Below are 23,615 nucleotides of genomic sequence, written 5' to 3'. Positions count from 1 at the left end.
TGCATATCTCGCACATATACTGGTCACATATCAAGTGCCTGTTTTGAGGTACACTAAAAACAAAGGATAAAGTTCATGAGCTTTAGAGAACCAATATTTCACGTTTTTATTATCAACTTAGTATTTTGTTTTTCTAGGCCCTGATAAAAATAAACTTTAAATGTATTTTAATGTCGGTAACCATCCTACATCTTTAGTTATCAATGTATAAATTTAAAAAATAATCATATATAGACTAATCTGATAATATTTAGAATTAGGTTGTTCAAAATTGTTCCTAAAATAAAAATCCTGTGGATATATGATCCAAAATGTCACTTTTAAATAAAAATATATTTTCTTTCCTAGAAAACTCTATAAATATTAATGAAACTGCTAAAACTCATTCAGCATGCCTAATTTCTTTGAGTGCATTGCAGCATAATTGAGTAATTAACTCCGAAAGTCACTCGAAACGAAACCAGTTCTCCACTCCACTCGTTCCGCTGGCACTCAAACATGCGCAAGCCGGTTTGCGGAACGAGTGGCATGGAACGAGCCGGAAACGAGTGGCCCGTTGCCAAACGGTCCGCCATTGCGATGTTGTTGTCGACGTCGACGCCGGCAGCGCTGCCGCCGCTTATGCTGGAAAAAGATTCAGATACGTTCGGTTCGAGATACTTTTGGGTTCAGTTCAAGTTGAGCGCTTTCTGACGTTCGTACAACGCATTTCCGCGGCCGTCTGCAATTCGCATCTGCGGCGAGAATTTCGCGAAAATCCAACTGCAAATTTTAGTTCTAACACTCGGTGTACAAATATCGAAAGTCCCTTTGGGGAATTTGTATTTTATTGAAAAACCCATTCGCCGAATCGCGCAAAAAAATGCTATAAAGTGCCTGCTTTTACCAGATTAAATATACACATCTAACATATTTATTTTTAAAACCCATTCAAGTGCCAAAGAGAAAAGTTTTATGCAATATAAAGTAAATTGCACTAAATTAAATATTAAAATCCATCTGTCTGTATAAAATCCGTTGAATGAAAAATTCACAACAAGTGCAAAGCAACAAATTGAAAAATCACTGCAGCGTTGGAAAAGTTGCGGCAAAAGTTTCGCATTTGTTTTTCGGCTTGCGCTTCGTTTTCCCCGCCAGTTTTCCCCCTTTTTCGCGGTGACGCCTGCGCAGCTGTTTGGAAAAATCTAATTGGATACTTTTCTGCCAAACAGACACCGGAAACGGAAGCTGGCTGCCATTTGCAATAGACTAACTAGCGCGGCTCTCTGTTAAGGTGAGTTCATCAGGATAATTAGCCAGTGCAGCTCAGCAGGAAAACATCTTTTGTTAGTTAAAAATAGAAGCACATGATTATAAAAATATTTCACACGATAATGACACTGACACCGAAAAAGTAACTCAATCTGGCGTTTGTCATAAGCTTCAAAACATGCCAAAATAATGCCAGTCAGTCAGTCAGCTTTTGTTTTCCTTTGCTTTGCATCTCGTATCTTGTATCTTGTATCTCGTAGCTGGCTTTTTATAGCCTGCGTTTTATAGTATGATTAAATTTGACAGTTGACAGCATTTTGGCCTTATCTGACTGGCCCAAATCGCTCCACTTCCTCTCGCGTGTGTGTGTTTTTGTTAAATGTTAATTGTTGACAATTTCGTATAAATTGACAATTCAACTGGCGTTTTACATGGCTAGTAACAAACATATCAGCATCGGATCACGGCGATGAGTGTGTGATGTTTGGCCTAATGTATTATTAACTAGGCCAACAACAGAATGACTACGCACACATTAGGCCCGCTTTACAAGGGCGTGATTTAATGGGCCAGTTGTTTATTTTTCTTGACGTTTTTTAGCCCAAACTTGGCTGTAATATCACGCCTAATGAGCGGAAAACTTAACAGGCGATTTACATTGACATTAGTTACTCTATTTGCGGTGGTAATCAAAGCAGTAACTTGACATTGAACCATGAAAAAAAACTTGGCTTATGGATTGGTGTAACCTAGAATTTTTACGAAGGTAATCTTATATCAAGGGTAGCTTCATGATATAAAAATTAATTCTCTGTTAGGAATACTAAATACCAAAATGTAATGATTAGGAAAATATCTTTAAAGTCGTATTTATAATAAAAACCTATAAACATGAAATGCACCTCAAATCAGAAAGTTCTGACTTTTCAAATAAATCAACCCGTCAGATAACAGTCCAAATCCAATCTAAACTATTCCCATAATTGTTTATCTGACAGCCTGAGATTATTCTGTTGTGAGAGCCCTTAGTTTAAACGTGCTAAAATGTCCAAAAGAAGCTTCAAAGTGACAAAACTTTTTCTTTGCCAAACTTTGCTTTTTGCACATAAACAAACATGAAAACCCAGAAAAAAAGGGAAAAACAAATTTTAGTTTTTTGCCACTTTTGTGTGCCCAAGTCATGCAATGTTTCTTGCTGCAACAAGCATAAACATCATGAAGAAAATAAAACAAAAAAAATATTTTGTAAGAGAAAAAGCAGCACAAGGTCAGAAAGAGCCGCACCTCGATAAGCAGCTGCCCTTAGCCAACAGTTCTTAACTTTCAACTCAGTGCCCTAAGCTCACGAACGTGGCGACTTCCGTCCGACAAATTTTTAGATATCAAAACAAATTTGCAACACGTACTCTCGGCCAATCGAAGTCTCTTTTTTTGTGAACCCAACTCAACTCTAAGACTAAATTTAAATAAGCGAATGATGTCTTTGTCGGCCTGGGGGTTTAATTTATGAGCCCAGGGCTATTATAATTCGCACTGTTCCGAGGCATTTTGCATAAACAAATGTGTCTTTCATGTTTCGTTCATTCTCTACTCCTTTCATTCTTTCTCTAATGTTTATTCAAATCCGCTGGCCAATTGTCTTAGCCGCTTGTCTGTGTCTGGTCTGGATGTCTAGACTCTAGTCTTCCAGCAGGAAGGAAGCCCAAGATGGAGACTGCACTTGAACTTGAGACCCCTTAAAAGTATTTGTTCCCCGGGATTCTGTGTGGGTTCGGTGGTTGGTGGCAACCCTTTTTTTGCATACCATATTTCTCCCTTCGCATGTGTGTGGCTACTAAAAAAAATGCAGAGGGGCGACGTAAAAACAAAAACATGCGACAGCCCATGAATGAAATAAGCCTGGACGACTAGGGTGATATATTTGTGAAGGTGAGGCGACTACGACTCCCCCATAGAGCCACAGAGCTAACCAGATCCAGACAGCCATCATCCCGGGCCCAGACACCTTTGTTTGCCCAGATCTTGATGTCTGGGGCAAGAGTGAGCCGCTTAGTGGCTTCCAGTCCCCAGCAGTCCAGCTACCCCGCCTCGTGTCAACTATTGTCAAGGCTTTAATTAGAGATTTCTATTGCCATCCTGTGTATTATCGTTATCTCAGCCACCCATTATGTTGATGGATTTAGCTGAGCTTGCTCATTTATATTATAATTAATATATGTATGTATGGCAGACAGGGGATTGAACTTTGCCACTTAATTGAAACTTTTGCCTTACCCACACACACGGGCAACACTGCGTATACGTGATATAATTGCAACTGCCAAAAAGTTATGCCAAGCAGTTAGTCTCTGAAACTTACTCAGGGCATACTTGGTTGAAATATTAATTACACATACTTATTGGCAAATTAAATTAACCCAGGCAGATATCATGATGAGTTTTTGGCAAGAGTGGTAAAGTTGCTGCACATATGAATCCAATTAGGGCTTCATACTTGAGTGCTCACAAAATGGTTTTGGGAGTTCATTTCGATTGCCTTCAATGAATTATTTCATTCAAGAGAAGATAGATTATATTAACATGCGAATGGAAGGCTAATCTGTTCTAATAATTTTCAATTATGGAACTTAATTACAATTTATTAAAGCAATCCAATAGGTCGCTGATTGAAGCAAAACTAGATAGAAAGTCTAGTTTAGGAATGTTCATGTGACATCTACTATTTAATGTGATTTAAGGATTCAATTGACACAACCAGGTAATTTAAATAAATGCAAATAAATTCCAGAAGCAAATTATTGAATAAATGATTATTAGGCTTGATTTTCTTTAATTAATGTTATCATTTTCCAAAATCTGCGCAGAATATTCCGTATTAGCTGTTCCACCCAATTTGATATTTTAATATGTTCTGAGTCCTTTTAATGAGCTTCCCAATCTGAGAATATTTATGTGATCTGTCCAATCAAATGCCATTTCAATCGACACCATGAAAATGTTGCTTAATCAAAAAGAACACAAATTTTGCTAATTCCATCTTATCTATGATATTTAAATGCGGTCTAACAAATAAAGTATACTTAGCTTAGATAATATTGAACCGAAAGGGGACATTGACTGCCAACTTTTTCTATATCTCCCAAGATACACAATAAAGAACACGCCGACGCCGAACATCGACTTTGATATGGGCTGATGATGAGCTCTAATTTCGAAATTATACAAGATTGGCTGTGAGAAGAAGAACTGGAGCTGAGGATGGGGATCTGAAGGGGCTGTCAGCTCTGAGGCCCGAGTTTCGTTTTCGGTTCGGTATTCAGCTCCTCGCCGTAGTTCTTCTTGTTGTTGTTGGCCACATAACAAGTTAATTTTGATGTAAATTTCTGTTTTGGTACCCTGAGCGAACGAACGAATGGCAAAAACCGAGACAACAACGAATCGAAAAAAGAAAAAAAAAATCGAACCGGTTAACATAATCACTTAATTTTGTGATTGTGTATCTGTATCTCAGAATCGGCATCTGTGTGTGTGTCTCTGCCATCGTTTTCAGCTCGTAATCGTCTTTTGGAACTCAATACCCAAACCCATACCAACCGTTCGGTTTCGTGGTCTTTGTATAGAAGTGTCAATATTATTAAGTGATGATGTCCCCATCTGAGGCTCAAACTTTGATAAACGAGCCGATGCTGTAAATAAAACAGAGTAACAAAAAGCGAGATAAAAAACCTACAAAAGATAAATAAACAGAGGCCGACTAAGCTCTAACTCATCCGAGTTGATAAATTGTATCTATATTTATGTATGTTGCTACCAGCAAATAATTTACAATGTTTGAGCGGGCAAACTAAAACCGGCAATGGCAAAAAATGTGTAAAACAAAAGAAAAAAAATTTGTAAAAAAAGCAAACAATAATAGCAAAGCCGGCAAAAGCGAAAATACACAAGCAAACACAAAAAAAGTGGCTAAAAACAAGCGCAACATAGGGCCAAAAGAGAAAAAAAGAAACAAATGCTGAATTATTAGCACACAAATCGCCGGCAGCTGAATAAGAAGAAGAAGCAGGGTCAGTGGGTGGGGAGGGGGTTTTTGTTTATATTTTTATTTTTGCTGCTTATTCATGGCAGTAGTCACAACAAAAATAAGAACAAATTGCTAAGAAAACAAAAAATTGCAGAAAACGCAACACGTGAAAACCGCAACAAAAACCTGGCACTGCAAAAAATAGTGGGGTGGGTTCAGAAAAAAAAACACAAAACAAAAACAAAACCACACAGAACAAACTAAAGAAAATCAGCCACAAAAACGCCACTCGAATATGACGAAAATAAAAACTAAAACACATAAACTCGCCTGCATTTGGCTCCATATGAATGAGGCAGATGTGATGGGGAATGTGGAAAAGTTCTGGTTCTGGCAGATATCCACAAGATTCAGATACTCGAGATCCTTGAGATTGCCAAGTGAACTTGTGGAGCAACCCTCGCAGTTGCAATTACCCTGCATCGTCTGCATCCTCCGTGTGTTTTTCTACATTTTGCCAACTTGCTCGTGTGTGGGTAACCATGCATTTATGACGATTTTAAGCTTGCAGGCATCATCAGCAATGCAGCGCAGGGATGTGCGAGGTAACCCAAGCTAAACAAGCGAGCGTTAAAACCAAACTAACTATAAATAAAACAAAAAATCAACAATAGCAAAAAATTCACAGAAAGCCAGATGAACGTTGCCGCAAAGGGGGTAGGATAACACACACCACACAAAAACTACACACAAAAAAAAAGCAATTTCTTGATTATAAGTAGTACATAACAGTGGGGTTTTCAAATTGTAACGCAATCTATGAAACTTGTAGATACAACAAAGTTGACTAATCCGTTGCAAAAAAATCTCAAACGTGTCTTAAAAATTATTTCGATCTGATCTGATCTGATCTAAATGGCCTTACCAAAATATCTTATAGATACAATTAAATATTTATTTATAGGGATGTGGTAAATACCAGAAGAAAGTTTCTAAAGATCGCCTCTTCTAATATATGTATGTAATATATATTTTTTTATACATATTTTGTACTCTGTAGGCAGCTGAGAAAGCGAATGCTGGGCGAGAGAAAACAAAGCAAAATAATAATACAAATAACTATAGATGCATAGATACGAGGATAGTTAGATGGACGAGCGGAGGATGTGCCATAGCGAACCGGGGTGCTGCCTCCCCCTCCAATTGCAAATATCCCCAAGTCCCTGCTCCAGTCTCTCCACACTCATCATCATCATCATCGTCGTCGTCGTTGTTGTCTTCTCAGCCGTTGTCGCTGGGCGATCGCGTAGCCATAATTGTTTAGTTAGCCCAAGCGGCCAAAAGCGTCCCGCCCCAGCCGATACTTTTGCTTTGGCCCACCTGAGAGCTACGCTATCAGCGGTTAAGTCACTGTGGGCCAAGGAACTTTTAGATATGGGTAGCTTGGAAAATGAAGAAAATCAAATTTAAGAAATGAAAGATCTTGAATTAATCAAAACATGGGTCACTACAATCAAACTCCAAGTAACTTAATGATTCCTCTAATAAATTTAGTAAAGTTTATAGCATTCTATGACACCATTTAAAAAGCATTCCAAGGAAAATGGTATTTATCTCAAAAACATTTATAAAAAATTATGTTTTAGGAAGATATTATATGGGTTGATATGGTTTTTTAACTAAATCCAGTAATTTTTTCAAAACGAGAGCAAGACTCAGAAAGCCATAAAATTACATGCAGTGGTTTAACATGCAACACCTTTCTAGTAAAATGTTCTTAAACAGTTCAAGAAGTAATGGTTACTTAAATCCAAAACTTTCTAGGAAATCCCTAGACACCTCATATGTTTTGGAGACACTATCCCAGGCCACTGTGCCTAGTCGATGCTGCTCTTTTGTGCAATCATGCGCAGGCAATAAGCGCTGGAGCCGCCGACGCTGTTTGGCTTTCTGGCGATGCTGCAGCTCACTCCCTTTAGGCAGGGGCCATGGATCGGGTCCAATCCGGCCAAGAAGAAGGCTCAGTTCGTGGCTTAAACCTGATTATGAGTGGCCGCGGCCCCAACTGTTTTGTTGGCTTACATGTTGTGTATTCTAACACGCTGCGGACGTCCTCATCATCATCGTCGACTTGGTCGTCTTGGTCGTCGTCATCGTCTCTGGGATCTGCTGGATCTGCTGGGCAAACAAAATGCGTCTTTAATGCAAACATGCAGCAGCAGCAGCAGCAGCTTCCTTTGAAGTTGGTGGATAGCTGGGTGGATTGGGAATGAGGGCCAGAGGAAGCTGGCGAGGCCATTGCATGTGCGTACAAAACTTTAAACAGGAATTTTAACAACTTGCTTTGTACTTTGCTTGTACTGCCCCTTGCTGCCTTGCTGCTTTTGCAGCTTTTCAGCGAGCCGGCGAGCGATGAACGTTCGAACAACCGCAAAACAACATTCAACTTGCAGCAGTACAACAACTGATTTATAAAGAAAATTTCTATGCGTCGTCTTTGGCAGCGAGGAGAGCCCAAAAAGGAAGTGCATGCCGTCGGCGGACGGATTATGGAGGGGTCAGGTGCGATGGGGGATCGAATGCAGGTAACTGCATGCCAGACAACGTGCCACAGGCAGCAGAAAGCAAAAAGCAAAAAGCCGTGGCAGCGGCGATCGCAGCCAATTAGAAGATTTCATATTTATGCCACTATGCATTTCAATTAGTCGCGAAAAGCGAGAAAAAAGTGTGCGAGAAGGTCAAAGTTGAAAGGCGGATGCAGGGGTTACGAAAGCCAGTCAGGTGCCAGCGCTTTTATTAGAGGTTTCTACTTAAAAATGCTAAAAAAAATTAATTATCGGAAAGCTGAAAAAAAAATAAAATTCTTATACACCGTAGTCATTTGATTACCATAATAAGATGGTTTTTCCATACATTCAAGTCATTTATTTAATGTATCTTAAGCTTCTATCAATACACTTGTAAATTTGTTTACTTTAATTTAATTTTATACTTCCAATTCAATTGCATTAATATTATTTATTCTAACTACAATTGCATACAAATGTAAAAGCTAAAACAAATAAACCTCAATTGAATGTGTATATTAAAACTTAATTACAACTGGTAAAGATTGCATTTGCCTAATCGAGGTCGTTATTTCAAAGTTTTTCATCAACTTTTTTTTCAATAAACAATCGGTTGGCTCAATGTAAACATCTTTATGGCTTCACCATCAATCATCCCGCAGATTTCATCTCTGTGCATTTCAATTAGCCATCGCTGGGGTTAAAGTTGAGGCAGAGCCACCGGCACATCAAAGCCAACCATCATCGATACAACAACAAAAAATCCATAAAAAATAAACAAAAAATATGAAAAACAAAAAACAGGGGCAGCTGGTATCAAACATCTCCGGCAGTTTCAACTGTAGCGCCAACAACTTGTTGCGTTATCGCGATAATTAACAAAAGTTTAATAGTCGCCCCCGGCGATCCTCAGCTGCTACCTCGTATTTATATTCGATGAGTTCACGCCGGGTGGTCAGCGTTTTTTTATTTTGTGGCCCAAACTACGATGGTTATGAAAAAGCTTATCTGGTGTAATTAAAAATTGCCACTTGCCGCACACATTTTAATTATGGATGCGAAAACGACAGACGCACGCAACGATGAAAAACGAGAGTCTCGAACGCGGCAAAAAAAAGAAGGTCAGGGTTGGAATACATTTTTTGGCGGCTATTAAAAACTGCATTGCAAAAAGCCATCGAATCGATAGATGTCGAAGCCCCGGCACTTGTGACAGCTGTTCCACATCGGAGGAGCTTCTGTCAGCTCCCAAGCTGTCTGGCCACGGCGCATCAACATCAACATCAAAGTCACGTCTGTTACACATTTCTCATAATCGTTGAACTCGAGTGGCTGGCAAAATGCGTGAGGCAGCCTTTTTGGCGAGCCGAGCAGAGGAAAAACCGCATTGAGATGTTCAGCTTTCGACTACGGCTACCGCTCTCAAGTGATGACACATCAAGGTGGCCACGGATATATATACTATATAGTGTGTTCCAAGAGCAGCTCAAGTGCAGCCCGATGCAGCTTTCCTTTTACTTTGAGCCGAGCACGTCTTAGATGGAGTGCTCAACGCTGGCAGCTCCAGCTGAGCGGGGATCGTCTTGAGATAGGCATCTTTCAGGGGGTTATCTTGGCAACTAAAAAAAAGTATCTTTTTGAGGTCACTCTTCACTTAGTGTACTTTAAATACTAACTAAATTAAAAATGTATCCTACATTTACTTTTCAAATGACCTTTCATGCCTTAGGATAAAAATATATATCCATCAGTTCACAGAGTGTGTTTTTTGCAAACAAAATTTGAGCTCTAAACATTTTTAGGATCTTTGATTCTTTGTATATATCCTAAAGATTGTGTTCTGGGTAAAAATACTAAGTAGTAAAAGAACATCTTATTCACTTATTGGTTGGTTAGATTTTTTCTCTTGGCGAGAAGTCAATTTTGCAATTAATATTGCAAATATAATAGTGTAATTACTAAGATTCTTCTCTATAAATTACAGGTTTAACATGAAAATTACATTTTAATCGTTAAAATTATTTCTGTAAAAGCAATTGCTAACTTAAATCGTATGACAATAGGTTATTAAAGACAATAACGATTGAATTAAATGGTAATTTCTTGACAGTTTCGAGTTATTACCTGCAACTATTTGTATGGCATATTTCTGGTGTCCTTGACATGGAGTTTCGCAAAGCAGAGCTTTAACATTGTTTGCCTTACATCGATGGAGTATCTCGTTACACCCCTGTAGACACAATCTCACGCCATCCCACACGAAATTATATCTATATATCTATATATATTTAGTACAGCACATATGTTCGTGCCTGGGTGAAGTCTCTTCGACAGGCATTTAGCAACAATAAACAATAAACGTACACCAATAAATGACATCAGTTTTATTAAAAATAAATCCGAAAACGCCAGCCAGCTTTGACAGGCGACAGCGGCTAAAAGCCAATCACCGACGAGTTTGGGTTTTGGTCAGTGGAAATGGAGGTAGTGGTAGAGGTAGAGGTCCAACGTAAAGCCAAGACACCTGTGCGCTCCAATCTTCAAGCGAAACGTGTTCGCACGCTGGCAGCTTGGAAAAGTTGGCAACTTGGCAACTCGGAGCGCTGAAGCGGCGTGACGCCAACAATAGGCAATACAACAACCTGACCTTTCTGCAAAAAATAGAATAAAATAAAATGAAATAAGAAAAAGTCTATGGAGGGTATGGAGTGGAGACCCCGAGATGAGAAGAGAACCCATGAACACACCCACCCAAGAGACTCCACATTCGTCATGCCCAAGGGAGTGCGAGGCCTGAATGAGCGATGTGGGTGAGAGGTGGGGTTTGGATGGGGTTTGGACAGGGACTTTTGAATGGAGTTGGAGGATGGAGGATGGGTATGAGGCACAGGGACAGGGAGTTACGGCTGCAGTTGGGGACAGACGAGCTCATCAAATTCTCGCATGTTGCCCTGTCAAACTGCACCAGTGACAACGCCATCTGCAGCTGCTGCTCTCGCTGCAATTCCTTTGAAAAATTCCACCAGTTGCAGTGGCACTGAGGGAAACAATCGAAAAGGAGGTTACCACCAAGAAAAATGAGTGGTTATTAAGGAACTCTGTATAAGAAATTTTTAAGAATTCTTCAGTTAAATTTTGTATAATACATGGGTATTACCTATCTGCAGGTACTATAAAGAATATGGCATTTTAAAGATTTTCAAAATCATAAAGAATAAGAAATAGTAGTTATTTGATAGATGGTATTATCATCAATAATCCTTTTACTACTATTTCTTATTTTTTATGATCTTGAAAATCTTTAAAAGAACTGATATCTTATAGTTCCCGTCTGCATGTAATACCGAAGTATTATAAAAAAATTTACATTTATTTTCCCGCTAAAACTTGGCAATTTTCTGCACAATAAAATCATAAAAGAAATGCTCATCGCTTTCTCTTCGCATATCTTATTTCCTTCGGTGTAGCTTTCCTGCTTTTGTTTGTTTTTGCGCGCCTCCCCATAATGTTTTTATGATGACCCACGGCGCAACATTCTCCGCGCAGCCTCGGCTCCCCAAAACCCCCGATTCCCTGGCATTATCCACCCAACTGCTGCCTTAATCCGCTGCTGTCTTTATTTTTGCAACTGGCTGCAATTAGCTGCAGTTGCCTGCAACTATTCTTGCCACACACGGACACACACGAAAGTCTTTGGCCCAAGCATGCCAGACTGGATGGCGTTAAGACGGCCAAGCGTAAAATTAATTTTACAAAAATATATATATATAAATAAAAAGAGATACTTACCAGCAAAAGTGAACGGGGGAAATGCAATGAAATTTGAGCATCGATTGTGGGTCAGACCCATTGACAGGCCAAATACACACAGCTGGCTGCAACTCCCTCGAAAAAAAGCGATAAACTGGTAAATGTACGTATATGATATATAAAACTGGATGGGGAGACGCCACTGGCAGCTGCCGATTCTCCAGGTAGCCAAAGCCAAACGCGAAGACACCGCAATCCATTTCAATTGCAGCGTCGCGTTTAAGATTACGCAACCGATTAGCCAGGCAGCTGGAAAATGCGGCCCATGGAGAGCAAAGTAAGGAAAAAAAAAGGAGTTAAACGGGGGAAGCACGCGTTCCTTGGCCAGCAAACTTGTTTATTAGATGGCCAGCTAGGTGCGATTTTTCCGGCACGTGCCCATCCATAACTCACGAACTTTTCGTGATCTTCTCAAATGACAAAATGACTTTGACTTTGCAAAATCGAAAAATTATTTGTTTATAATTCGTTGGTCTGGCTCAGCAATTCTTCTGTGTGGCTATTAAAAATCAATGTTACAAAAATTTCATTGCCAAAAAAAATGTTGATGTTCTGGCACATTTTCGAGAACGTAGAAGTCAGCAAGAAATTTTCTGCTTCTTGGGTAAAACTTTTCATTTATTAATCAGTGGCATAAAACGACAAGTTTGTCAATAAGAGTGCAGTTGGGTGGTGCGAGTGGTGCAGGGGGTGCCTGGTGGTGGTGCAATCAACTCGGAGACACAGACATAGCGCAAACAAACTGCAAAATGCTAAAAGTGAAGCTAAAACTGCATAGCAACCAGAGCAAGTCGAAAAATGAAGAGTCGACATGGAGATACTGCAGGCTTTGCATTTTTAATTAATTAAAATACTAGATAGTTGATATCAAAGAAAATTTTGTTTTTTTATTTTCACATTGGAATTTAAGATCTTAGTAACACATTATATTAAAACCAACTTTACGAATTCCACATTTTTTTTGTAATTTAACTATTTTCTGAATTTAAACCATACTTAGGCAGATACAATGGGTTTTTTCTAAACATTCCCAATATTTTAAAATAATAATCCTATCCAATTCAAGTACACTGTGAAAAATGGTATTACCTATAGGTACTACCTAAATAATATCATTACCAATAAACGGACTCAAAGGGGTATGTTTTAGGATCTCAAATTCCTACAATTAATGTAATGCAGGTTTTAAGTGCTTTCAAGCTACATTCATGTTTTTTTTATAGATAATACCTTTTTATACCATCTCTTTAAGACCTGTTAATTGTTTGCTTATTCATTAGAAAACAATTGTATTATTTTTGAACTTATATATATTAAAATACTATAAAATAATTAACATTTTTCAGTTTCGGGTCTTAAAATCTTTGGTCAGTTATTTCTCCATGTATAATATTATCCTTAAAAATCCTTATATACCCCATATCCTCCCCCTACAGGGTATCAGAACAACTCAAACAACATCCCACTGCAGTATGCAGTCAAAGTTGACTCTTTTACGCATTTTTAAGCGCTCCTCTTCCCAGCCTCCCACAACCGGCTTCCCCCTCCTCGCACACACGCCCCCCGCCTTCCATGACCGGCTATATAGTGTGGGAAAAGTGGGCGTGGCCAATGGGCATTAAACGGTATATTTCAACTTTAGCTCAAGCTCTTGCTTTTGTTGCCGGCCTGGGTTCGTTGATTTCATTTGGTTTTACTTGTGTGTTTACTCGTTTTTGTGTTTTTTATACCCTTGCAGAGGGTATTTCACTTTTTTTTTTGTGTTTTTTGTTTTATTTTGCCTTGCTGCAATTAATTGAGGAACGACGACTAAAAAGAAGAGATTTGAAAGGGGAGAGGCCGAAACATACAAACAAACAAACAAACAAACAGAGACGTCATGTGAACTGTCTGGGACAGTCTTTGTATCCCATATCCTGTGAGCTTGTCCATTAATGGGCTCCCCTAATCAACTCAACTTAGTCCGGGGCCCAAAAAGAGTGGGGGGCATATAATCAGACAGTCATGCCTGCTCATCGGGCAAAAGGCAAAAGGAACTTCATCATTGGGTTGGCGGCACCGGCTAAATTGATTCATTAGTCAAAGTGACTCTTGTTTAGCAACGTCTGAACTGCATTCTATGCGATTCGATTTGCGTGCGCCTTAGCATTCATTTATTTATCAAATTGCCTTTGATTTGTCAATTAAGTATGCTATTTATGCTTATTAAAGCTGGCGCCATAAAAGCAAAAAAAAAATAAAAATATCGAAATGCTAAACACGCCCAGTGCCAGTAAGTTATTCCACGGGGCTAGCCAACCGGTTGCTGGCCAATCTCGTGGGCCTTTTGGCCAATAGCCGTGCTGGCCAACTGGTTGATTGGTCTCCAACTGTTATCAATAAATGAGCCGCTTGCCGTTTTGATTGTGTCACATTTTGTGTTTATTACCCGATCCATATTTATGGCAACAAAATCTATTTTTATTGCCAAATTAATGTTGTATTAGATCGCTGGCAAATCAACAGGCGGTCCCGGCCAAATGAAACCAGTTATCCCTTTAACGGTTGATACCTAGTAACCAGTCTCCCACGCAATTGCCAAAGCCTTTTGGCCATTGGTTTTTTAGCTAATTCCCACAGCGATTTCGCTCTTTGGGTTGGTCAACACAATACACAAAGACTGCACCCTACGCAATAAATGGCGGCACACATTTATTTTGCCATTTTTGGTAGAGTTGCGTGCAAATTGATGGAGAGATTTCCTTGTTTTCATGGGGTAGAAGTTAATTAGAGAGCTACAAAAGAGGATTTTATAGCGGGTGAAAGTTTCCCCGGGGGGTTTGTGCATCAGATTATTTATTCTGCCCATTAGTGGTTTTAATTAAAAGAGTTATTGGAGTTGTATTTATGATGCTATTATAAATATTGGTTTATGTTTTCAATGTTTAAATCAATTTAAGCCAATCGTTTCGCATAGTATCTTAACATTTCGAGAAGCGCGGAGAAAGGCGCTTTAAGAGCTATCACTGGAAATTATAGCAGGGCTGACTTATATTGAAAATGGGTTTGGGATTTGATGTTCTGAACTGTTTGAGAACCCCCGGAGAGCTTACAAATATTACAAAAATTCGCATCAGTGCACCAGAATAACCAGCTACTTATTCCCCATACTTTTACTTTTCACCCCGGCAAAAAGGCAAAGAGTCAGCCAGAGATCAGCAACTGTACGATATCTATATGTAATCTATATATAGTGACAGCAGCGACAGGGGAGCGGCCCAAACCATCGGAGTGTCACCTTTTGCGGTTCTCAGTTCAGCTCCGATCCCCGATCTCCGATCTGCGGTCCCCGGATCCCCGGATTCCGCCATATAATCGCTCCGCGTCCGCTGTCAGGCGTAATTTTATACGATCAGCTTTCGATTTGGCTGAAGCCTGAGGTTAAAAATTAACATGACCAGAGTCGGCGATAAGTTGAGATTGGGATTGGGCTTTCGGCTTTCGGCTTTGGGCCAATACCACCGGCAGCAGCCCCAACTCAATGTAATTTTGTGGTTTTCGTACCAAAAAAAAAATTTAAAAAAAACAGATAAATAAAAAATAAAGGTAAAAGAGGAGAGAATGCCAAACGTTGTCGGGCGGAGTGCAATTGATATGGCCAAGGGACGCGAACGATGAAGCGGATTCGGATTCGATTGTCAAAGCCATGTAAAAATATATGTATGTTGGTGGGTATCTGTGTGTGTCAGTTGCCTTGTGGTTGCACCACCCCCCACCACCTTTTCTCCACCCTCTGATGAGCTGTCTTCCCCTTGGCTTTATGCGATATGAATTACACAAGTTTCCTGGCACTTTTGTGCGAGCGTTTTATGGTCGTTTTCCTCTTTATTATTATGCAGCTATGTGAGTGTCCCTGTACTTATACAGGGATGTGGAAGTGTGCGTTATAATATAATAATTAAACGAATTGCCAAAGTGTGTCCGTAGCAGACGTGCGTCGTTCGTCAGGAGCGGAGAATGCAAATTAGGGATGGGAAATATTCTTTTTCGGGACAGGAAATGGTTATTTAAGAATATAAAAAAAGAGAGAGGTACGACAAGATTTATTTACCTTTAAACCACCTCCCAAGAACCATTTTTGGCTAAGCAAATAGTTAAGTAATAATTTGTATATTATAATATGGTACTAAACATTCTTCTGGAAAACCTTTACATTTCTTATTTTACTTTTAAATAAATTTAAAACTGTTTAGAAATTTCTAAAAATTTCAAAATACCCGCAGAAAGGTTAAAATCCTTCTCAAGCCCTCCTCTCTATCGCTAGTACATGAGTGTGAATATTTCGCTGAACTTTTTAGAAAGCCAGCAGGACGCACCGACCAAGTTCCACTCGTTCGCCTGTCGAAAAAGGGTTTTTATTTCAGCGGCCTTTATTTGTTTTTTCTTTTCTCGCCTTTTTCCCTCGGCTCTGTTCTTTTACACTCGAGGTGTCAATTTCAACGCCCTTCTTTTGTTTGGCAAGCAAGCGAATCTACATATATAATCATGTATATGCATATGGATATTATATGGCGAGTACATGGTTATGTATATGGATATTACCCTCGTTTTTAATTTCTGCCAAATTATGCAGAATGTTTGCCTGCCCTCTCGGGGGTTAACAAATAAACTCTGCACTGGGAGAAATAAATCTACAAAGGCGCGACCACACCCACTGCAATCGTGGGAGCGGTAAACGCCCACAATCATGTTTGGGCATAAATATTGGTACACTCGGTGAATTAAAAACGTAAGTCTTTGATATGAGGATGTGAAGAGAGAACACAGAAAAAAACCATAATTAATGAACGATTTTAAAAAGTAGAAAGTATTGGAAGACCAAAAAATATCTCAAGGCTACTATAACATTTTGAGAATCGCATAGAAAGGCGCATTATAAATTGTATATTGTAGTTTGTTCAGAAATAAGATATTTCGCTTCCGTTTTTACTCAAGGCTACTATAACATTTTGAGAATCGCATAGAAAGGCGCCTTATAAATTGTATTTTGTAGTTTGTTCAGAAATAAGTTATTTCGCTTCCGCTTTTACTCATTTTAAGGTCACCTTTCATTATAGATTCATATTAACTAGTTTTTTATTTAATTTAAGATATATAGCTTAAATTGATGTGCATTTTTGTGTGTGTTTTCCATATAGGCAGGCTCTGTGGGGCGTTGCAGTATCAGCACCTCATCCTTTGGCTCACACACATGTGTCGCCTCTACTCCTTTGCATGAATTATTTCCTTTTTGGCTTCGCAGTTTATTATTTTCTTTTTTTTCGCATTTTTTGGGTGTGTTCTGCAAGTGGGCTGGATCAACTGGCTGTTATGGGTGGATTGGGGGAGGCGGTAGGATGCTGTGGGGGGCGTGGCCTGTTGCATTTGCATGTGCTCCACACAACTGACAACTCAATAAAATGTCGCTATTTTAATTTCGCCTTGATGTCGTCACGCGGATGTGACATAAGGCCGCACCGCCGCTTCCACTTTTGCTGATTCAGTTCGCAGCTGCAGCGCGCAGATGATGATGATGTGTATATTGCCATGGAGCATTATAAGTTTTATGGCTTTGATACCAGGAAAATGCAACAGAGTAGAAAATGTGGGGAAGCAGTTCATTAAATGAAAGCCGCAGAAATTGAGCTGGTACTAAACGGGAAACAAACTTAAGATGTTGCAGCTCGTAAAAACGTTAGCCAAAACTTGTAGAAACCAATATTTTGTGGGAAGGCGAGGAAGTTAGCCAAACTTGAAATGCAGCCTTGTGTGGGCAAATCTTTCAAATCGATTTGAAACCGAATATTCCGCAAATGATCAAAATCGAATTATTAAGTTAGGGAGTTTATCAATTTTAAGAACTGAAGCGGAACACTTTGTATGTCAGAGAACCAAAAACCCTTAGTAACAAATGTTAATTCATATTGCTGATAAGTGAAGAGCCTAAGCCGTGGAAAATAATTGTTTTAAATGTATGAGTGCTATCAAATACATTAAATTATGTATCTGCAAGGGTATAATCCCTCCATTAATATTTTTATCGGACACGAAATCTAGCACTAAGCCGGCATGATTGTAATTAATATTAAATTTTCTGATCAGGTGCATAATTCCCCAAACACTTTGCTTCCTCGCTGATTTATCGGCTTGGGTTTCGAATTAATTTTAATTACACCACCTAGTTGGCGGGACAGAGAGGCAGCTATTGTTGCTGTCTCATCAATTTGCGTCCCCAGCGGAAATGGCAGCCACAAGAAACCAAAAAATCCAGGAGGTGGAGAAACTTCAACTTGAATCGAAGCAAGTGAAGCATTTCGGTTTTTTTTTTCCAACTTTTGGCACTCCGGCAATTGAGCGCGAATTTCTTGGTGGACTTGGTGAACGCTTTTGCATTTGCCATTTCCTTTTTGGCCTGCTTTGGTTGCACTTTTTCCGAACCCATACCCCCAGTATTTCACTGTGTTTTACTCAATATTAATGAAGTCATTAAGACGACATCTTCCTCGAGATCGGCGCGTAATGCGAGCGAATTATTAACAACGTTCTCCGCACGAAAACAAGCTCAAAGTCCTGGCTCGTAACTCCGGCTCCAGCTCCAGCGGCCTTAACTTCCAGCTCCCTCCGACTTCTTCAGCTGAAGTGGCGTGTCCGCAGTCCCGCCAACGGCTTTAATAAACAACAACAGCAACATCAGTATCAGCGGCAGCGGCAAAAATTAATACACGAGTACAAAAACAACAAGAGCTCGAAAAGGAACACAAGCGGCTTTCATAAATTTGCATGTCGCTGTCACAGGCAAGGGATCGCCAAAGGGGGCCAGGTTATGAGGGGGCGTGACAACAAGTCAATTCGGCTCTCTTGGAGCCCAAAATGTAGCGCAGAAATCCGTTTTCGGCAGGCCAGAGAAGTGAAAAATCTTTGGCAGACAAGACAGGACAGGGATATTTTTGATAACGAATATGCAAGTACACTTTCAAAACCTTTTTGAAATTTTTATTTTTATTTTAAAATACAATAGTTTTAACGGAAGTAAAGAAATTCCAACAATATGAAGTTATTTAGCAGTTCATTTATTTGACCAGGTATCTTATGATCCTAACTAAATCCTGAAAAGTAAGAAAATGTCATGCGAGGATCCACGGGGGATATGGGGGATAAAAGTAAAAACAAAAATAATATTTATAGGATATTACAATTATATAATGTATTTTATTTCAAATTTTAGATGCATTCAAACAATTTTCTTTTATATTCCCCTAAAACCAAATCCTGGATCCGCCATTAGCTCGACTATATCAATTGCATGTTGTATTAAACATTTCATTATTACATTATTAGTATTTAGTGTTAAATATATTAGATTTAACCAAAGCAATCCTATTTCAATTATTAAAAGTAAATTATATATTTACACATTTATTAGCCTAGAGAATCCTATCCTAAAGAAGGTACACCCAGAAGGAGTTGTTTTTAGATCTTAATATATACAAATATAATATTCTAAATTCTAAATAGAAATAATTTTCTAAGACTTATAACAAGGAATATTAAATTCCAAATAGTTTTATTGCTATTTACTTTCACTATTATTTGCAGGACCCAAGCTCTATAATAAATTCCCAACTTTTTGCATACCTCTAATCGGAAAGGGTACTCCCCACATTAAATGTAAACACCAAAAAAACGCCAAAGTGGAAGAGGAAAAATTAACATTGGGGTATAAAGAACTGCTGGAACAGCGCAAAAAATTGTTGAACGCATTAGAAGATTGATGCTGGCGGCTGTTTGCTCTGGGTTGACCCTGTGGACCTGGCCGAAAGTGATTGCAATTTTTGCTCTCTTATTTCGCCCTGTTTACTTTGTGCATGAGCAGATTTCCCTCAGCATTTTTTTATATATATATTTTCTTTTATTTTTGGCATTTTGGGTGGCGGGCATAAAAGAAAAGGAAACGAAAATCCGGCAGGAAGGAATGCAAATGCAAACACAAGACGTATTCAAGTTTCTGGAGATGTTGATTTTCGAGCTTCCTTTTGGCCATATTTTAGTTAGTCGTCGGGGAACTGGGTTAATAAGATCGCCGGACCGTGAGCAGCCACTCTATTCGGCTATCCGCCTGTTTTGAGTAGCCGCCTTTAATAAATAGCTGCTTTTAGCCCGGCCAAAGCGACTCATTTATTATGCATCAAAGATAAACCTAACTGAGATTAATGTCTCACTTTGGCAGGAGCGACATGGGCGATAGATAGTTGGCAGCCACTGTTTGCTGGACTGTCAGTCACCTGAGCCCAATCATCTCACCTGGTCAAAACAAAAAAAAAATGGGGGGGGGGGGGAATGAGGGTAATTGATAGCGAAAGGGTGAGAATCGGTCTGAGATTAGCCAGGCCAACCTGTGCCAATTATGTCCACACACAGGTTGTAATAAAATAAACTGCACGCTTTATTATTCAGAATCCAGATCAACCGGGATCTTGAGCTCAGGCAAATCCAATTATCCGTCGTTGTTCTTGGTTATTGTTGTTACATGCTGTGGATACTTTAATTTTAATTTGCCGGGCAGCTGCAAAAAAAAAGAGAAAAGCTGACCAGCACGCAAAGTCAGAGCTGTTGAAATTGTGCTAACCTTGGATCTCGAATGGGTTCGCCTTATTCACTCTGCTAATTTGAATTAATTTTGTTGTCAACACGTAGTCATATAAGGATGTGAACAGTTAGCAGGCAATCAAAAGTGTAATTGGGGGCCGAAGGAAGTCGGCAGGGCAGGTGATCTCGGTCTGGGCCTGGGAAAGGAACTGCCCTGAGATGGGTTAGGTAAGGAGATTTTTGGGAGATTGTGCAACCATTGGAAAATTGAATAGGGGACAGCTTTATAAAGGAGAAATGAAAAGGGGGAGAATGATATGGGGAAAAAAGGAGAACCCTTTAGAAGGTGAATACAAAATAATGTAGGAATTTTTGCAATATATATCTTTATCAAAAATCAATCAATATTAAAAATTCCTGGAATAATGGAAATAATTTTAGCACTATTTTCTATATGATAGGTTTTTAAATAAAATCTCTAGAAAAATATTGTTTATATTCGTATAGCACCTGAAGCTATGTGCCATCGTAGCAATCAAGGCCAAAGTAAATTACGCAATCCACTATCGGCAGATGGCTTAAACTTTCTAACGGATCCATTAGGCTGTTCCCAATTTTCAGATCGTTTTCCTCGGAAGAAACCAAATCTATTAACGATCGATAGATTGGAGGAGAACACCTCCTCGTGGATCTATGTAGGTTGCCTAGGAACGCCCAAAAATCTCCAGCAAGCTCGTTGCGAATCGGCATCGTCGTTAAATACAGACTGGCGGATTCTATAAATCAGGCATATTTCTCAACACCTCCGTCCGCCGTTTGAACACTTTCGAACCCGCTCATTAAAAACCATTAAGGAAAATATTTCGCTTGGGAAAAATTATGGCGTAAATGATACCCAGGCCCGCCCCCAGCCACCACCGACTGCCACCTCCTTTGGGCCAGGCCAGCGACAATAAACGACCTCCAAGCTTCGAGCCCGGCTCGCAATTCGGCTTAAACGCGTTCCGCCGGCTTAACTCGGTTTCTGTGTCATTTTCTTGTCTGCAGCTCGGGTTTAAGCGTCAAATAAATTTAAGTCTACACCTAAACAGCCAGCAAACAAAATAAAATAAAGCACCAGGAAAACTATGAGGAAAAAACTTTTTCGTTGCCTGTTCTTTGGTTTTTTCCGTTTTTTGTTTCTCTCAGCTCTTTGCAACGAACATTTGCAACAATTTGTTATTGGCCATTTAAGCCGTTTGTTGTTGGCCATTTGTTGCTTTTGGCCGTTGGCGCACCAGAAATCTGTTGAGTGTTAATGACATTTTTATGTTTTAACGCTTGAAAAGCTGCGGCCGCGTCCATTTTGGTGGCCTGGCCCCCTGGAAAAATAAAGCCCAATTGAAATTCCCGCACCTGGCTATGCTCTATTTTTGCGTTTTTCTTGTATTTTCTCTACTGTTGTTGTTGTGTGAGGTGAGGTATCTGGTTAACATTGGTTGCTGGTTTGAGTTATTGGCTTGGTCTCTGCTCATCCAAGCTTAATGGTGGTTTGTTGTTGGCCAGGCTATTTCTGGCCGGGATGACAGGTGACCTGGCCAACAAAGTGGTAAGGTTTTTTTGTACAAAATGGTTAGCAAATTGATGGCAAAGAGCAAATATAAAAATAATAAAGCAATTTTATCACCGAACATAACCGAAAAATGCATCTAAAAACACAGACGATTCATACTAATTCATATTGGTGGATAGATAGATATTGAGTTTAACAAAGCTTATAATATAGTTGTTTTAAAAAACCAACGACCGTAAAGAAAAAAATTAATATTATTTATGCCAACCATAAAAATCACATTACACATTGTTATCTTATTTCCTTTAAAAGGCAAGAGCTGCAATTATTTATTTTTTTCTAAATTAAAATTTAACAGTCTCGCGTGGGTTCAAAAGGTCAATTTGATCAGAATTATGTACAGTTTTTCCTGCATATTCATAAACACAATGGCTTTCTTCAATCAACCCGGCTTTCTTCTTTCTCCTCTCCTCCGCCGAAACCAAATTCAATTCCGTTCAGTTTTGGCCTCAACTTGTGTCAACATTAATTAAATTTTCTGCGCGCATTTGCAAAACTTTTTGAGCAGCTAATTGGATTTTGGTTGCTGCATCACCAGCAACAAAACAACCAGCGAAAATAAAGCAAATTCGCGTGCAGCCGCCGACTAATAACCGCCAAAGTCGCGTTGCAAAAAATATAAAAAATACGAAATACAGAAAAACCAGTCGCCTGCTGCAAGTTTCCTGCCTTGGCTCCTGCCTTCCACGACCTTCCTTTCCGCTCCTGGGGAAGTTTTTCAAGCGAAAAAATGTGTATAAAAAAGGAAATACTCCTATTAAATGTATTCCTTTGTTTCAGGCTTCACTGGTGCCTGAAATTTCGCCAAATGTTTTCTTTGCCGGCCATTCGGCATTTAATGATTTACGTGGCCCAAACAATTCCACAGCAGCACGGAGAAAAAAAGAAAGTTGCAAGATCAAGGTTTAATATATTTTAAAAATTTCAAAATACATAAGATTTAAATATACCACATGAAAAATTAATTTATTAATTTTAATATCATTATTTGCAAAAGTAGTTTCCTTAAACTTTATTTTATGATATCAGATATAATTTTTCTGTGTTATAATAAGCAATTAAACCTAAGAAAATAAAAGATTTAGTGATTTATTGAAAAATGAATCCCTTAAATATTTTTGTAAGTTATTTCTCCCAGTGCAGGCCAAGCAGGTGGTCCCAGGACGAGGACAAAACTGTTTGACTTTGGCCGCCGCGGAGTGCGTGTGCGGGTGGGAAAAAGAGTCTGGTGCGGCAATTAACAAGTGCAACGACTCCGCCGCTTCCTCATCCTCATCCGCATCCTCATCCCCATCCTGATCCTCATCCTGCTCCGCTTCCTTGGCAACTTCCTTCCCCGCCACATCCGTGCAACCAAAAACCCAGCGATACAATGGCCGAAAAAGAAACGCTCCAACTAATAACACTTAACTGAGGCTTGGGCCTAAGCCAAAAGCCAAGTCTTAATTATGGCAAACAACTTTTTGTTTTAGTTCGCAGCTAAAACGCTTCCTGTAAGACAAAAAGCTGCCAGCTACTGAACTTTGGTTGCACTCCGCTGGTCTGACTTTTTCCGCCTTTTTTCCTACCACCTACCCCCCTCTAGAAATTTTCCAGGAAAACTGCACTGTGCATGTCGCTACATATCAACAAAAGATGCAGCAGCCAACACCAGACTGCAGCGACCACCTCCTCCACACACTTGCCGTTTTGGCTCGGTTTCGGTTGTTTTTCTCCTTTTTTCGGTTTATGCATTTTTATTTTTTTGCAG

The 23,615-nt window shown here is 39.4% G+C and overlaps 1 protein-coding gene across 2 annotated transcripts in view; it reads left to right on the top strand.

Annotated features, from left to right (window-relative positions):
* The first annotated feature begins 665 nt into the window (after positions 1-665).
* LOC108012295 (uncharacterized) overlaps positions 666-23,615 on the top strand; it is a 65,617-nt gene continuing 42,667 nt past the window's right edge. For both annotated transcript variants that reach the window (XM_065864391.2, XM_017077597.4), the window contains exon 1: positions 666-1,273. The gene's annotated coding sequence lies outside the window, so the exon portion shown is untranslated. The remainder of the gene's footprint in view (positions 1,274-23,615) is intronic.

This window comes from Drosophila suzukii, chromosome 3 (genome assembly GCF_043229965.1).
Source record: "Drosophila suzukii chromosome 3, CBGP_Dsuzu_IsoJpt1.0, whole genome shotgun sequence".
Taxonomy (NCBI): Eukaryota; Metazoa; Arthropoda; class Insecta; order Diptera; family Drosophilidae; genus Drosophila; species Drosophila suzukii.
Note: the sequence above shows the minus strand (reverse complement) of the source record. Positions and strands in the feature narration are given on the sequence as shown.